At 40.6% G+C, this 16484-nt stretch overlaps 1 protein-coding gene across 1 annotated transcript in view; it reads right to left on the reverse strand.

Annotated features, from left to right (window-relative positions):
* TAF4 (TATA-box binding protein associated factor 4) overlaps window positions 1-16484 on the reverse strand; it is a 141635-nt gene that overhangs the window by 60297 nt on the left and 64854 nt on the right. The gene's annotated exons all lie outside the window — the stretch shown is intronic.

Here is a 16484-nt window from a genome sequence, read left to right on the forward strand (position 1 = left end):
TCCTTCCTGCCAGGACTCTGTGAGCCAAAAGAGCCCCCCAAATGCTATCAATGCAACTTCTTAGTGCAAGTTAAATGTGAGTCACACCCTGCAGTAGGAAGTCACCATGCAAATGTGAGTGTTTAAGTGTCTACACACGTACCCTCTGTCCAAACAGCTTATCAGAAGGCAGAGCTCTGCTGCCAACCATAACCCAAAGCTGGTACTGAGGAACTCAACTTGCAGGGCTCTGCAAGAAGTTAATAAAAACTAACTGAAATTAACATTTGCTTCAAAGGATGCAAAATTTAGCAATCAGTCAAATTAATAATATAAGGTAATAAATACTGCCACTTTTTCTCAGCATCACCATCATGATGGTCAGTTTACACCCTTGATCACCCTTAAAGTCAGCCTTGATAAGAGAGAGGGAAAATTCATCTTCCCCATTTGGAGAAGGCCTGATATTCTCACAAGCAGTGAGGACAACCAAATCAATAGGCCAAGCCCTCAATCTGGGGGTTTGTTCATATGAAATTTATCCCCGCAAAGGACAGGCTAAGCCTACTTAAAATTAGGCTAAGAGTCACCACCAGAGAATCTCTTTTGTTGCTCAGATGTGGCCTATCTCTCAGTCAACACAGCAAGCAAACTCACTGTCCTCCCCCTCTCTACATGAGACATGACTCCCAGGGGTGTAAACCTCTCTGGCAACATGAGAAAGAAATCCTAGAACGAGCTGGGACTCAGCATCAAGGGACTGAGTAAACCTTCTCAACTAAAAGAGGGAAGAGAGAAGTGGCTGAGAGATATCAAATAGAGTCGAGAGGTTATCCTGGAGGTTATTCTTATGCATTATATAGATAACCCCTTTTGAGTTTAAGATGTATTAGAGAGGCTAGAGGGAAGTGCCTGAAACCGTAGGGCTGTGCTCCAGTAACTATGTTTCTTTAAGATGATTGTATAATGATACAGCTTTCACAAAATGACTATGTGATTGTGAAAACCTCGTTCTGCTGCTCCTTTTATCTACGGTATAGAAGATGAGTAAAAAAATATGGATTAAAAATTAATAAATAATAGGGGGAACAAATGTTAAAATAAATTGGGTAGTGGGAAATACTAGTGGTCAGTGAGAGGGAGGGGTAAGGGGTATGGTATGCATGAGTTTTTTTTTTTAATTTCTTTTTCTGTAGTGATGTAAATGTTCTGAGAAATGATCATGGTGATGAATATACAACTATGTGATGATTTTGTGAGCCACTGATTGCACAACAGCCACTGTATGTTCACCCATTAAGAATGTTCGTGCTGTATATTGACTGGTTTTATTAATAAAATTTTTTTTTAAAAGTCAGCCCTGAGCCCAACTCTGCTGGCCAGGGCTCTCCACCTGGGGGAAGCATCTGGGAGACACCCTAATATTCTGTGATGGGATCTCAATGGAAAAGTGCCCTAATAAATGACTTGTCTTCTTATTTGATATTCAAAGAAGAAACAATTAATTTCAAACCATATCCCTCAGGTGAGCCTGCAAACAAGAAGATCAACCAGACATAGGCAAGGAACCAGGAAAAGAAAAGAAAAGCCAATGTTATATCGAGCTGATGTGAACATCAAGAATTATTTTTCTGTGCTGTTAAGGCTTTAAAATGCTGAAAATAAGAAAGGCTATTGGAAGTGCAATTTTGAAGGCCACCCCTGGGCCAGGCAGATAGATGGGCCCGTCTTCAGGGAGCCTGTGTCGGGTCCCTCACCCACACCTGCACAGGCCACGCCGTGGGGAATAGCCTGAGGTGCCATGAAGGCCCTCCTTGATTTTCACATCTACTCATTTCATATAGCAGTGTTCAAACTTTGAAGAAGCATAAGGGTGTTGAGTATCTTATTTCCTAAGACACTTTAAAAACTGTAAGAAGCTCACTAAAGAGTGCACGTGTGCACACCTGTTTGCACAGCCCCCCAGGTGGGCAGCTGCGGAGGTTAAAGGAGGCCTTTCCTTGCATTAGAGTTGAAATTTTACAATGAGTGAGTTGAGAACAATTTGTGAAAGAAAACTGTTGCTCAAAAAACTTCACTAGTAAGCCAGTAAGCATCCCTGTCTTGTCTATTTTAAAAATCGGCCAAGAAATATGTACCAGACAACCCACAAGAGTAACAAAAAGGGCCAATCAGCAAAACAGGAAGAAAATTTAAATATCATATTTTTTTACCCATAAGACTAGCAAAATTCAATTCAATTCCATGTTATATCAGCCAGTACTGACAATGGTGGGGTGCAGGAAAGGAGGCACAACGGGGCAGGGTCAGAGTCAGTTTGCATGTGCCTGGCCCACTCCTTTCTCCAGGATGTGGATGGAAGGCACAGTGGCGAGACCACGCCATGCTGCGAGTCGACAAACTCGTCCTCTTCTAAGAGGCAGCACACACCCCACAGTGCTAGAACTGGGGGGCTGGGTGGACGCTGAAACTCTGAAGATTCTCTGTGCTGAGCAGCGAGTACAGCAACTTTTCCTGACAAAATCGCCTTCAAATTCTCCTGATCTCTTAAGATAAACCACAAAGGATAGTTAACTTCTCTATGTTCCTTACTCTAAATATTCTGTACTAATGAGAATCTTTAATTATGCACCATTTTAATACATTCCTTTGGTTTGTGGATTTTGCATTCCTTTAAAGGATACTTGGGTGTTCCCTTTGCCTTGACTGACAGAAGCCCCCTGCGCACCAGTGGGGTAGGGTGTGGTTAGGGTAGGGTCAGGAGAAGGTCTCAGACCAGTGGAAGAGGGTTTAGTTAGGGTAGGGTTAGGGGAAGGGCTCACATCGTGGAGGAGGGCGTGCTTGCCCCACCCTGGTTCCCACTCATCTTCCTTTTATTTGCCCTTTTCCTTTCTCGTCAATTTTCTCTTCTTGTATCATTTTTTTAAATCATTCACCTTGTATTTTCTAGAATAAAGGAATGTGTAAATAAACAAAGAATGCACAAGCAACTAGGAGCTATTCAGATGGAAGGTTCATGCTGTATATACATTTCCACAATTTTCAAAAAGGAGAAGACAGTGACAATTAAATGCAATACATGATTCTGGATGAGATCTAAAAATAGAGGAGAAAGGCCAATAAAGACTTTATGTCCTCGTGGACATATGCAAACACTACACTCCAGACTGTGAGCTTGATGACCAGAGCCAAAGTCCCTGGTCTGGATCACCACTTGAGGCAGTTACATAAGTGAACAGGCTTGTTCTTAGGAAAAATAGAAGGAAGTATTAAGTGTTCAAGGAGCCTGAGGTATACAATCTACACTCAAGGGTTCAAAAGTTGATGGGTAGGTGGGAGGCAGTAAGGAAGGAGACAGCAACAAAATGTTAAGATGCATGGATCCAGGTATCTGGTGGCATTCTCTACAAGAGTTTTGTATGATTTCTGCAACAGTCCTGTCATTAGAAATAATTTCAAAATTAAAAGATTAGCAAAAAGAGAAAAAGACAATGGTGATGACAGCAATGAGCAAATGCTGCCATCGGAGCCTCTGGAAAATGCACGGTGCAGGAGAAAGCCTTCTGGCCCCAGCAGAGCCTGAAAGCAGGACAGCAGCTCTGCCTGAGATGAGAGCCAAGGCACAGAATGCACAAAGATGTCTGGACAAAAGTTCCAGATGTTTTCCAAAATCAGTAAACAATCAGAACCGAAGTCTCCGGTATCAGAGATATCCACAAGTTTCACAGTGCCCACCTTCTGCTCTTCCTGAAGCATACATGGGGGTTTGTTTTCATTTTATTTAAAACCCAACATCCTCGGTATTTTATTTGCCAACTTAAACAATGAAAAACTATTTGTAAAGTCACCATCTGAATAGTGCTTATAACATCAATGTAAAAGCTAATGATGTTTTTTCAAACAGTTGGTGGAGCTTCTCCTGAGAAGGGTCAGCAAGGATCACACTGTAATTTCCCGTGCCTCCTGCAGCCTTGCCCCTGCCCTCTTCCGACTCAGCAATTCTGCTCCCTTCAACAGGTCCATACCATCTTCTCCAGCCTTCTAAAATCCGCAGATCGATCAGGGTTGAGACAAGTGACTCCACCTTCACACACTGAGCTGTCTATTAAGATGGCATTTATCCCAAGAGGGACAGCCGTTTTCACTGGCTAGAGAAGGACTAATCTGAGAACCTCAAATATGAGAAGAGGAGCTGCAGGGTCCACAGGCTCGGTCGGCCCACAGTGCAGGGCGGGACAGGATTCCCCAGGAGCTGGACTAGCGTTCCACCTGCCATCTGGGTTCATGACACTTGAAATGACCTTTCTGGAACCAAACTCAAAGTGCTCAGCTTCTTTTGAAAACGTCTTCACAGGGCTAACCTCAAGCACAATTCCAAGGAAATTAAGATCAGGTAGCAGATGGCACTCATCCTAAATGACCGACAGCAAACCTCCAGCCACACAGAACTCTGCTGTGGCAACCTCACTCATCAGAACATGACTGAGAGGAGGACGGCAAGGCAAAGGACTCTGAGGAGGCTAAACAGAGTCACTCCTTCAGGCATGGAGCCAGCACACCCTCCCTGCAGGCCGCCAATGTGCTGAGGCACTGCGGCCACCGGAAAGAAGACACCCAGGCCCGCAAGCCCTCCTGCGGCTCCCTACAGGAGGAGTGGGGAAGGTGGACCCTGGCCACAATCCCAGTGTCCAATCCCAGGCGTGGTCAGCGCTCAGCACCCAGAGCGTGCAGCCAGGGGACCCCTTGTCCTCGCCTGCAAGTCCACCCGGTTTCCAGAAGGCCCCACAAAGAGGAGTGCTGTGTGATGCACAGAGGGCCATCACTGCAGGAAGCAGAGCAACGGAAGGACCCACTGGGGGAGACCTGGCACAGTGCGATCTAAGCATCTAGTGAGGGACGCTGGGGTGTCTCCATGGAGTAAAAGGAGCCCTGGGCCCTGAGAGAGGAGGCAGCAGGAGGAGCCAGAGACCCAGACAAACGAGCAAGCAAGAGGTGCAGCAGGGGGTGAATTAACATAAACGCAAATCCCACAGCTGCCAAAAGCATTTTATAAAGTCCAACATCCACTCGCGACACACAATAAATAAACACCGGCACCCAAAAACAAACATTTAGAAAGTCAGCAATGGGGGGCGGCGGGGGTATAGCAACTCCCATACCTTAGCAAAAGGCATCTACAAAAACACCCACAACCAAAACCCTCTATGCAAACCCCTGGAACATTTCCTTTAAACCAGCAGCAATTCAAGGGTTAGCTACAACCAGTTTTGTTCGGCCCCAAACCAAAATCCTGGCGAGCCACTCAACCTGAGGACAGCTGGGAGGCTGGAAGATGAGGGTTTGAAAGAAACAGAATTGTTATTAATTGAGTATAACAGAATCCTCTACAAATAACAACCCCCCAAATTCACAGACACATTTTTTAAAGAGTTCAATAAGCTTGCTAGATCTAAGATCAATACCCAAAATTTAACTGCAATCAATACATCACCAAAAAATTATTAGAAAATGTGATTTCAAAAATACTGTTTATGGTAAGCAACAATACTAGTCCAAAATGAATTTAACAAAACATGTTTGTATCATAAAATTTATTGAAAGATACTAAAGAAGACATAAAATTTATTGAAACATACTAAAGACCTAAATGAAGAGACTGATATACCTTATTCATGGGTAGAGAAACACTGTACTGTAGCTATCAATTCTCCCCAAATTAACCCACAGAGTCAACGGAATCCCAATCAAGACATCTGAAGAGACTTTCATGGGCCTCAAAGGGTTGGCTTCAAAATTTAAAAGCAAGATCAAAATGCCAGAAACAGTAGATAAAATTGTCAAGAACAAAATGGGGTGCTCACCTTAGTAGATATCAAAGTCAGTATGAAGGCAAATTATTTAAGGACTGAGATGATACTGATGAAAGGACAACAAAACCAAGAGGGACAAGTGAGAGCCCAAAATCATACTTGTACATAAAATAAAAATGAAAATATAGAGAAGACACTCAGATCAGGGAGGAAGGGAAGGCCCTCAAAGACTGCAAGGACAACAGTGTATTCAAACAGAAGCAAAATGACAGCGGAACTCTAACTCAGGCCACCCACAAGTCCAACCCAGTAGAATGAAGATTGCAAAGAGGAAGAATGGGTCAAGAAGGTGCAGTGAAAGGCTTCAAACCCACCCCCCACCAAAGTTCTGACCGACCAGCAAGAACTGGCAGAGCATCTTTCTCAAAGCTCCAGGAAACAGTTAAAACCCTGCAGAAAGAGGACTATCGCCGAGCCAAGGCAAAGGCCACATGGAAGCTGGAGATGCTGGTGCCCTGCTGGCCCTCTCCACCGCTCACTGGCTCTGAGTGCACCTGGCCTGCACATCCAGTGACAATCTTGGCCCAATTTCAGGGCAATCCGAGTGGTCTCATGCACATGCTGGGAGAGTGGCGGTCTAGTCCAACCTAGCCAGTGGTGGCCTAAGGGGCTTGTCCTCCCAGAACTTGCCCTATGTATCCAGGGTGGCTTGCCAAGCTCTCCTAAGAATGTCATAGGAGGGCAGTAAGGCTGTGCTGCCAGGGCTCGGACTGCTGGCTGCAGGACACACAGTAGGAAAGCTTTTGCAGGGATAGGCGACATTTGCATAGGCATGCACAGCGAGGACCAGGGAGACCCCAACGCTGTGGCCTACTCTATAAACCCACTGGACAGATTAGCCCTGATGGAGGGCATTGGCTCTGAACAATCTGAAAGTGCTAGGATGTGTTTTCTTTTTTCCTTCCAACTTCTTCTACTTCTTTTTGTTGCTGTTGTTGGTCTTCAAGGAAAGTTTTGTCCTACACTGGCTGGAAATGAGCTTAAGGAACAGATGCCACAGAGCCTAATTTTCAATGATAACACACTGGAGTATAAAAATGTTCAGATTTCGGGTAGGCCACGGTGGCTCAGCAGGCAGAGTTCTCACCTGCCCTGCCAGAGACCTGGGTTCAATTCCTGGTGCCTGGCACATGCAAAAAAAAAAAAAAAGTTCAGATTTCAACATGAGACTACAAAATATACCGAGACACAAGAAGTGAAGGCCTCAGAAAAGGAGGAGATTAAACCATTGGAAACCACCAGAAAGGGGACCCAAACCAGGACGTAACAGACAAAGACTTTTAAAAATGGCCCTAAATATGCTCCAAAAGCTAAAGGAAAACAATAGATGAACACAAAGGGAGTCTCAATACAGAGATGGAAACTATGAAAAGGAACCATAGAGCTGAAGCCCACAGGGACAGAAGGTAAAAACTCCCCAGTGGGGTTCAGCAGCATCTGGAGCTGGCAGGAGAGAGACTCTGTGACCCTGAAGACAGGACATTTGAAATCATCCATCCTGAGGGACAGAAAAAAGAAAGAACGAAGAAACGTGAACAGAAATATAGATCTCTGGCAAAGATAACAAAATGGGTAAATATAAACACCAATACTACTATACTTTTGGTTTGTAACTCATTTTACTTCCTACAGGATTTAAAAGGCAAATGCATAAGATGTAATGGTTTTGGACTCACAATGTATAAACATGTAATTTGTGACAAGAATTACATAAAGATAAGAGGACAGCTGGGTATAGGGACATAGTTTGCATACACTATTGAAGTTAAGCTGATATCAAAGCAAATGAGAATGCCACAGACTTAGGATGTCAAATGTAAGCCATGGTACCTATAAAGAAAATACTGGGGAATCTGTAAGGTCACAGAGACAGAAACTAGGGAACGGGTTGGCAGGGGCGAGGACAGGGGGAATGCGGAGGTAATGCATAAATGGGTGTAGGGTTTGTATTTGGAAGATGGAAAGGTTTTGGCAATGAAAGGTGGTGAGGGCACTACAGCACAGTGAATGTGATTAACCCCATTGAATGATAAACGCGGGTGGGATGGGATGGGAAGACTGATGTATATATGCTCCCAAAACATATATATAAAGTACAACTAAAGTGACAGTTGAAGACAATATGTGAAACTGGACAAGATCTAACAAATGAGAATAAGTTTAACAAGGACATTATTGGGACTTGGGAAAAAAACTATAAAAGTTATCCTTGAACTGAATAACTGTACTTAAGGTGGTTACATAAGTGAATATATTTGCTTGTTGGAAATGTATATGTCAATATTAAGTGTTCAAGGAGAATTACATATACAACCTTACTCATGTATTCAGAAAGTGGACTGACATATAGATTAGATAGAGGGACAGACAAAGAGGGGAGACGGGAGGGCAGGATGAAGAAAGAAAGGAAGAAAGGAAGGGAGGAAGAACAAATGTAGCAAAATGTTAAAACTGGTGGATTTCAGTATCAAGGGTGGGGTAGGGGTATATTAGAGTTCTCTGTATGAGGTTTGTTTTTGCAATTGTCCTTTTAGTTTGAAAGTATGTCAAAATGAAAAGTCAAAAAAAAAAAGAAGAAACAACTAATATTTTAGAAGAAAATACAAAAGAAATCCCTATGACCTTGGGTTAAAAAGAACTTTTAAATATGACTCAGAAAGCTTATTTACTATAAAGGAAAAGACAGATAAATTCAACTACATAAAAATCAAGAACTTCTATCCACTATCAGTAGACACCATGAAGAAAGCGCAAGGGCCAGCTGTGAACTTTCAGAAGACAACACTGGCCACACGTACACTCATTAAGGACTAGTAACCACAATCTATACAGCACTCCATAAATTAATAAGAAAAAAACAACTTCCACAAAAACTGGACAAAAAGACGTAAACAGACATTTCACACACACAAAAAAACCCAGCAATAAACTAAAAATAATGTCCACTTCCTCAATATTAAAGAAATGAAAAGTAAAACACTACTGCGATAGCATTTTACACCCACTAACTTTGATAAACTGAAACTGACAAGTATGACAATACCAAGCTGTCGAGGATGTGATTAGGGGTGTAAACTGCTGTAATCAGTATTACTCTGATACCAAACCCAGACAAAGACACTGCAAGAAAAGAATATGAAAAGACCAATATCCCACAGAAAAAAAATTAGCAAATTAAACACAACAATATATAGAAAGGATACTACATCATGACCACGTGAGGTTTATCTCAGAAATGCAAAGTTGGCTTATCACCCCAAAATCAGTCAGTGTCATCCATCATATTAACAGACCAAAAAAGAAAAACCATGATCATCTCCATGCACATGACGAAAAGGCCATTTGAAAATACTCAGCATCCATTCATGATAAAAAATTCTCAGCAAACTAAGAGTAGCAGGAAATTCTGCAACCTAATACAGGGCATCTATGAAAAACCTATAGCTAGTATCATACTGAATGGGGTGTGGGGGTGGGGGCGAGGCCTGAAAGTATTCCCTCCAAGATCAGAAACAGACCGCCAAATGTACCTTCTCAGCACTTCTAGTCAACATTATACTGGAAAAGTTTTAGCTACTACAGTATGGCTAGAACAAGAAATAAAAGATACTGGATTGGAAAAAAAGAAGTATGACTCTTTCTTATTACAGACAAAATGCTTGTCTTCACAGAAAATCCTAAGAAATCTACAAAAAAGTTATGAGAACTATTAAGTTAAGCCAGATGATAAGATACACGATCAGTATTTTAAAAGCAATTATATTTCCAAATACTACAGACAAACAATTGGAAAATTGACATTTTTAAGAGTAATGTTTCCATAGCATAACAAAATGTGAATATTCAAGAATAAAATTTCACAAAATATGTCAAAAACATACACACTGAAAACTATAAAAGACGCTGAGATTAATTCTAAAAGACCTAAATAAATGGGCAGGTATACCATGTTCATGGATTGGGTGACTTAGTGCAAAGATAGCAATTGTCTTAAAACTGATTTATAAATTCAATACAATCCCAAACAAAATCCCAGAACACTTTTTTGTAACAGTTCACAAGCTGATTTTAACACTTACATGGAAATACAAAGGACTGGAATAGTCCCAAACTTTTTTGAAAAAGAAGCAAAAAGTTAGAGAATTCACACTTTCAATACTTACCATAAAGGAATTTATAATAAATTAGACAGTGTTGTATTGGCATAAGGATAGACATAAAAATCAATGGAACAAAAGAAAGTCCAGAAATAAAGTCCATACATAACATGGTCAACTGATTTCCAATGAAAGAAACGGGATAATTTAATAATAAGAGCTCTAATAAGTGGATATTCTCAGAAAACATTATAAATGATTCTCAACCCCCTACATTACAAATATTCCCAAATTAACTCAAATTGTATCAAGAGCTAAAACTATAAATCATGAAGACAGGAGATAATCCTTGTGGCCTTAGATTAGGAAAGAAAGAAACTGATAAACTTGACTCCATTAAAACTGAAAACTTTCGCTTTTTGAAATATCTTTTTTGGTATGCTATATGGTGGGGGTCAGATTTCATTCTTCTTCCACGTGAGTATCCTGTTATTGTACCACCATTTCTTGAATTTTTGTTTGCTTTGTTTTTTGTTTTGTTGTTTTGCTTGCTTGTTTGTTTTTGGGAAGTGCATGGACCAGGAATTGAACCTGGGTTTCCTGCATGGCAGGGAAGAGTTCTACCACTGAACTACCACTGCACCCCCCTGAAATATATTTTTAAGTAAATGAAAAGACAAACACAGACCAAGAGAAAATACAAAACAATTATATCTGATAAAGTACCTGTATCAAGGATATTTTTAAAACTCTTGCCAAACCAGTAACAAAACAAACAACCTAATTACAAAATATAGGCAAAAGATTTCAATACACACATCACAGAAGAAGATATACAAGTGACAACTTTGTGAAAAGATGCACAGCATCAACAGACATTGAGGAAACGCAAATCAAAACCACAATGTGGTACTATTTTACACCCAATGAAAGAGCAGTACCAACTCTTGGCAAGGATGTAGAACAACCAGTTTATATCACTGCTGGAAATGCAAAATACTACAGTCACTATGGACAAGAGCTTGGTGGTTTCTTAAAAAGTTAAATATTCATGAAGCATACAAAGTAATCCCACTCCTATGTATCTACCCAAGATAAATGAAAAATTATGTGCATACAAAGACTTACAGGGAATCTTCATAGGAGCATTATTCATAACAGCCAAAAGCTAGACCAACCCAAATTGTACAAACAAAATGTGGCATATCCATACAATGGAATACTATTACTCAAAATAAAAAGGAAAGAACTATTGATAGATGCAGCAACTTGGAGAAATCGCAAAAGTGTTCTACTAAGTAAAAGAAGCCAAACACACGCGCACACACACACACAATTTACTGCATAATTTCATCTACAGAAAATTTTAGAAAAGGTAAAATTATAATGATAGAAAACTAGCCAGTGGTTGCCAGGAGCTGGGGAGAAAGAGGGTTTAACTACCAAGACATACTGGGATTTGTCAAGGGGATGGAACCATTACAGAACAGTTCTTTGTCTTAATGGTGGCAGCAGTTCAGAGGCTGTTTGAGTTTGTCAAAGCTCACAGACCTGCACATTAAAAAGGGTAAAGTATCCTGCATGTAAATTATGCCTCAATAAACATGACTTTAAAAAAATAAACAAAGTCAGATAGCACTACACACCCACCGGAACGGTTAAAACTTAAGAAGCCTGACCTTACCAAGCATTGCCCACCCAGGATGTAAAGAAACTGGAATGCTCAGGCATTGGTGGATGGACAGTGAATCAACACAGCCACTTAGAAAAATGGCTTGGCAGTTTCCAATCCATATGACTTGGCAATTCTACTCTGTATTTACCCAAGATAAAATAAAACATATGTCCACACAAAGAACTGTGCACTAACATTTATAAAAGCGTTTTTCATAATAGATAAAAATTGGAAATCCAAACGTCCACCAACTGGTAAATGAAGAATTTGTGTAGGTCCAAACATGGAATGTTAGAATAAAAAGGGAACAAGCTACAGACACATGAAACAACACAGAGGAATCTCAAAACAACATGGTGAGTGAAGAAAGTCAACACAGACAAAAATAAAGAATGATTTCATTTATACAAAATTTTAGAGAGACAAACATGAAATTATACTGAGAAAGCAAAAGAAAAAATATTTGCCGGCATCCAAGGATGTGTGGACTGACAGCAGGGGACAGGAGGAATTCTTCTGGCGGTGAATGAAATATCCGGTATGTTGATTGTGATGATTACACAGGAGCATACATTTGTCAAAACTCAATCTGTTTAAAATGGACATTCTTTATTCTATATAAATTGTGTCCCTGACAGTACATTTAAAAAAAAAATGACCTAGATCTGAGCCAAGATGGCAGCTTAGCGAGGTGTGGGATTTAGTTCGTCCTCCAGAGCAGCTAGTAAATAGCCAGGAACAATACAGAACTGCTGGGGCCACATCAGTGACCTGTCACACAGCATATCCCAGTCAGGACAAGCTGGACCGGCTGCGAGCCCACCCAGAACCATGAGCTCCCCAAGCCACAGTGGCCAGAGCCCCTTCCTGACAGGCTGCTTCCCAGAAGGGAAAGGAAAGACACATTACTAGCTGCAAGGGGCTGAGTGCAACCAAGCTCCAACTATGGAATTAATCGACAAATTGTGACTACTAAAAATAGGCCCCCAGTTTGAGTAAAAGCTGAGGTTGCTGGGTTTTGCCCCAGTGCAGAGGGGACAGGGCTGATGGAAAAAAGAAAAGAAAAAAAAAAACACACAGGTTTTTTGGATCTGACAGCACAAAATACTCCAAAAGGTCTGGGCCCTGAAGGAAAGGAGTGGACACCTAGGACCTGGAGATACACAGAGCAACATACCAACTTAAGCTCTTGACTGGCAAACCCGAGGAACAAAGGTCCTGCTCTGAAAAGGATTTTTTTTCTTTTCTTTTTTGTGGCTGTGATCATACAGGCAGACTGCTCTTTGGATACAGCTGCAGGGCTTCTCAGCTCCAACTGCCCCAGGCAGGGGCAAAATTAAGCTTGTCTGAGAGTTTGTCTGGAGTCTGTGCCTTTCCCAGGAGAGGGGTGGGGCTCAGGTGGAATCCCTCCCTCAAGGAATTCAGACCCCAGGGTCTGGAAAAGTGAAGTGATTAAAGCCAGCCTACAACCTCTCCTCTGTCTCAACCACACCCCCAGCAGGGAGAGTCTGCTGTAGTTAAAGGTACCATATCACCTTATGCTGGTGGGACCCGCAGGCAGACAAGCACCACATACTGGGCAGGATAACAGAGAGTGCAGAGGCTTCATAGGAAAGACTTTCAACCTGCGGGGTCTCACCCTCAGGGAAAACTGACGCAGGTAACTCTTCCTGATAGGAGGCCAGTTTGGTTTAGGAAATTCTGACTGGGGTCTGTAATACCTAAGTACACCCTCCTAAGCAGGGGGAAAGGAACCATACAGGCAGGGCAAGAAACAAGAAAACAAAAACTGAAAAATTCTGATTAAACAAAACCTAAGCTAGAGGGCTAGAATAAGCTGAACTGAATGTCACAGAACAGATAGACAACAGAATCACCCAGCAACTGCCTGACTTTAAGGCATATTATGAAGCCACAGTGGTCAAAACAGCATGGTATTGGCATAAAGATAGATATATCGACCAATGGAATCGAATAGAGTGCTCAGATATAGACCCTCTCATCTACGGACATTTGATCTTTGATAAGGCAGTCAAGCCAACTCACCTGGGACAGAACAGTCTCTTCAATAAATGGTGTCTAGAGAACTGGATATCCATATGCAAAAGAATGAAAGAAGACCCGTATCTCACACCCTATACAAAAGTTGACTCAAAATGGATCAAAGATCTAAACATTAGGTCTAAGACCATAAAACAGTTAGAGGAAAATGTAGGGAGATACCTTATGAAACTTACAATTGGAGGCGGTTTTATGGACCTTAAACCTAAAGCAAGAGCACTGAAGAAGGAAATAAATAAATGGGAGCTCCTCAAAATTAAACACTTTTGTGCATCAAAGAAGTTCATCAAGAAAGTAGAAAGACAGCCTACACAATGGGAGACAATATTTGGAAATGACATATCAGATAAAGGTCTAGTATCCAGAAATTATACAGAGATTGTCCAACTCAACAACAAAAACACAGCCAACCCAATTACAAAATGGGAAAAAGACTTGAACAGACACCTCTCAGAAGAGGAAATACAAATGGCCAAAAGGCACATGAAGAGATTGAAGAGATGCTCAATGTCGCTGGCCATTAGAGAAATGCAAAGCAAAACCACAATGAGATATCATCTCACACCCACCAGAATGGCCATTATCAACAAAACAGAAAATGACAAGTGCTGGAGAGGATGGGGTGAAAGAGGCACACTTATCCACTGTTGGTGGGAATGTCAAATGCTGCAACCACTGTGGAAGGCAGTTTGGCGGTTCCTCAAAAAGCTGAATATAGAATTGCCATACGACCCAGCAATACCATTGCTAAGTATCTACTCAAAGGACTTAAGGGCAAAGACACAAACGGACATTTGCACACCAATGTTTATAGCCGCGTTATTTACAATTGCAAAGAGATGGAAACAGCCAAAATGTCCATCAACAGACGAGTGGCTAAACAAACTGTGGTATATACATACGATGGAATATTATGCAGCTTTAAGACAGACTAAACTTATGAAGCATGTAATAACATGGATGGACCTAGAGAACATTATGCTGAGTAAGTCTAGCCAAAAACTAAAGGACAAATACTGTATGGTCCCACTGATGTGAACCGACATTCGAGAATAAACTTGGAATATGTCATTGGTAACAGAGTCCAGCAGGAGTTAGAAACAGGGTAAGATAATGGGTAATTGGAGCTGAAGGAATACAGACTGTGCAACAGGACTAGATACAAAAACTCAAAAATGGACAGCACAATAATACCTAATTGTAAAGTAATCATGTTAAAACACTGAATGAAGCTGCATCTGAGCTATAGGTTTTTTTTCTGTCTGTTTGTTTGTTTGTCTTTTTTTTTCTTTTTTTTTACTATCATTATTATTTTTTTTTCTATATTAACATTCTATATCTTTTTCTGTTGTTTTGCTAGTTCTTTTCCTGAATCGATGCAAATGTACTAAGAAATGATGATCATGCATCTATGTGATGATGTTAAGAATTACTGATTGCATATGTAGAATGGAATGATTTCTAAATGTTGTGTTAATTTTTTTTCTTTAATTAATTAAAAAAAAATCACCCAGCAAGAAAATCCTAGGTAAAAAAAGTGAAAACAATCTTTAGAATAAACTACTTAAGGAAATTAAATGCCCAGACACCAGCAAAAAATAACAAACCATACTAGGAAAATTGAAGATTTGGCCCAGTCAAAGGAACAAACCAACAATTCAAATGAGATACAAGAGTTGAAACAATTAATTCAGTATTTTCGAACAGACATGGAAAACCTCATCAAAAATCAAATTAATGAATTGAGGGAGGATATAAAGAAGGCAAGGAACAAACAAAAAGAAGAAATCGGAAGTCTGAAAAAACAAGTCACAGAACTTTCAGGAATAAAAGGTACAGCAGAAGAGATAAAAAAAAAATGGAAACCTACAATGTCAGATGTGAAGAGGCAGAAGACAGGATTAGTGAACTGGAGGACAGAGCATCTGAAATTTGACAAGCAAAAGAAAATAAAGGAAAAAGAAGGGAAAAATATGAGCAGGGACTCAGGGAATTGAATGACAACATGAACACACAAATAGACGTGTTGTGGGTATCCCAGAAGGAGAAGAGAAGGGAAAAGGAAGAGAAAAACTAATGGAGGAAATTATCACTGAAATTTCCCAGCTCTTATGAAAAACTTAAAATTACAAATCCAAGAAGTGGATCTTTCCCTGGATGTCTTAGATTGGACATTTCTATAGACTTGTTTTAACTGGGACATTTTCTCAGCCTTAGAACTGTAAACTAGCAACTTACTAAATTCCCCTTTTTAAATGCCATTCTGTTTCTGGTATACGGCATTTCGGAAGCTAGCAAACTATAAAAAGAGACAAATAAGGACACCATGTATTAATAAAAGGAACAATTCAACAAGAAGACATAACAATCATAAATATTTATGCACCGAGTCAGAGTGCTTCAAAATAATTAAGTTTTTGCACAAGGAAGAGCAAAGGAATGTCAATATTGGAGAGTGTTGAAAATAGATGACAATTCATATTTTAAAACTTCAAAAAAACTAAAAATAGAAAATAACCTATACCTACAAGAAAGCCCCCTTAAACAGTCAGTCCCACGTACTGGGTGTGCAGTTTCAGGAAGCTGAGCCAGCCCATTCCCAAGCCCAGATGGGGAGGACTACAGCAGAAGGCAAAACAGAACTGGACGTCGACACACCCAATAAAGGACCAACCTGCCTGTGCTGGTTTGAAATGATGTATCCTACAAAAGCCATGTTTTAATCCTAATCCCATTTTGTAAAGGCAGCTGTTTCTTCTAATCCCTATTCAGTACTGTATATTTTAAACTGTCATCAGATCA

The sequence above is a fragment of the Tamandua tetradactyla genome, chromosome 1 (assembly GCF_023851605.1).
Source record: "Tamandua tetradactyla isolate mTamTet1 chromosome 1, mTamTet1.pri, whole genome shotgun sequence".
Taxonomy (NCBI): Eukaryota; Metazoa; Chordata; class Mammalia; order Pilosa; family Myrmecophagidae; genus Tamandua; species Tamandua tetradactyla.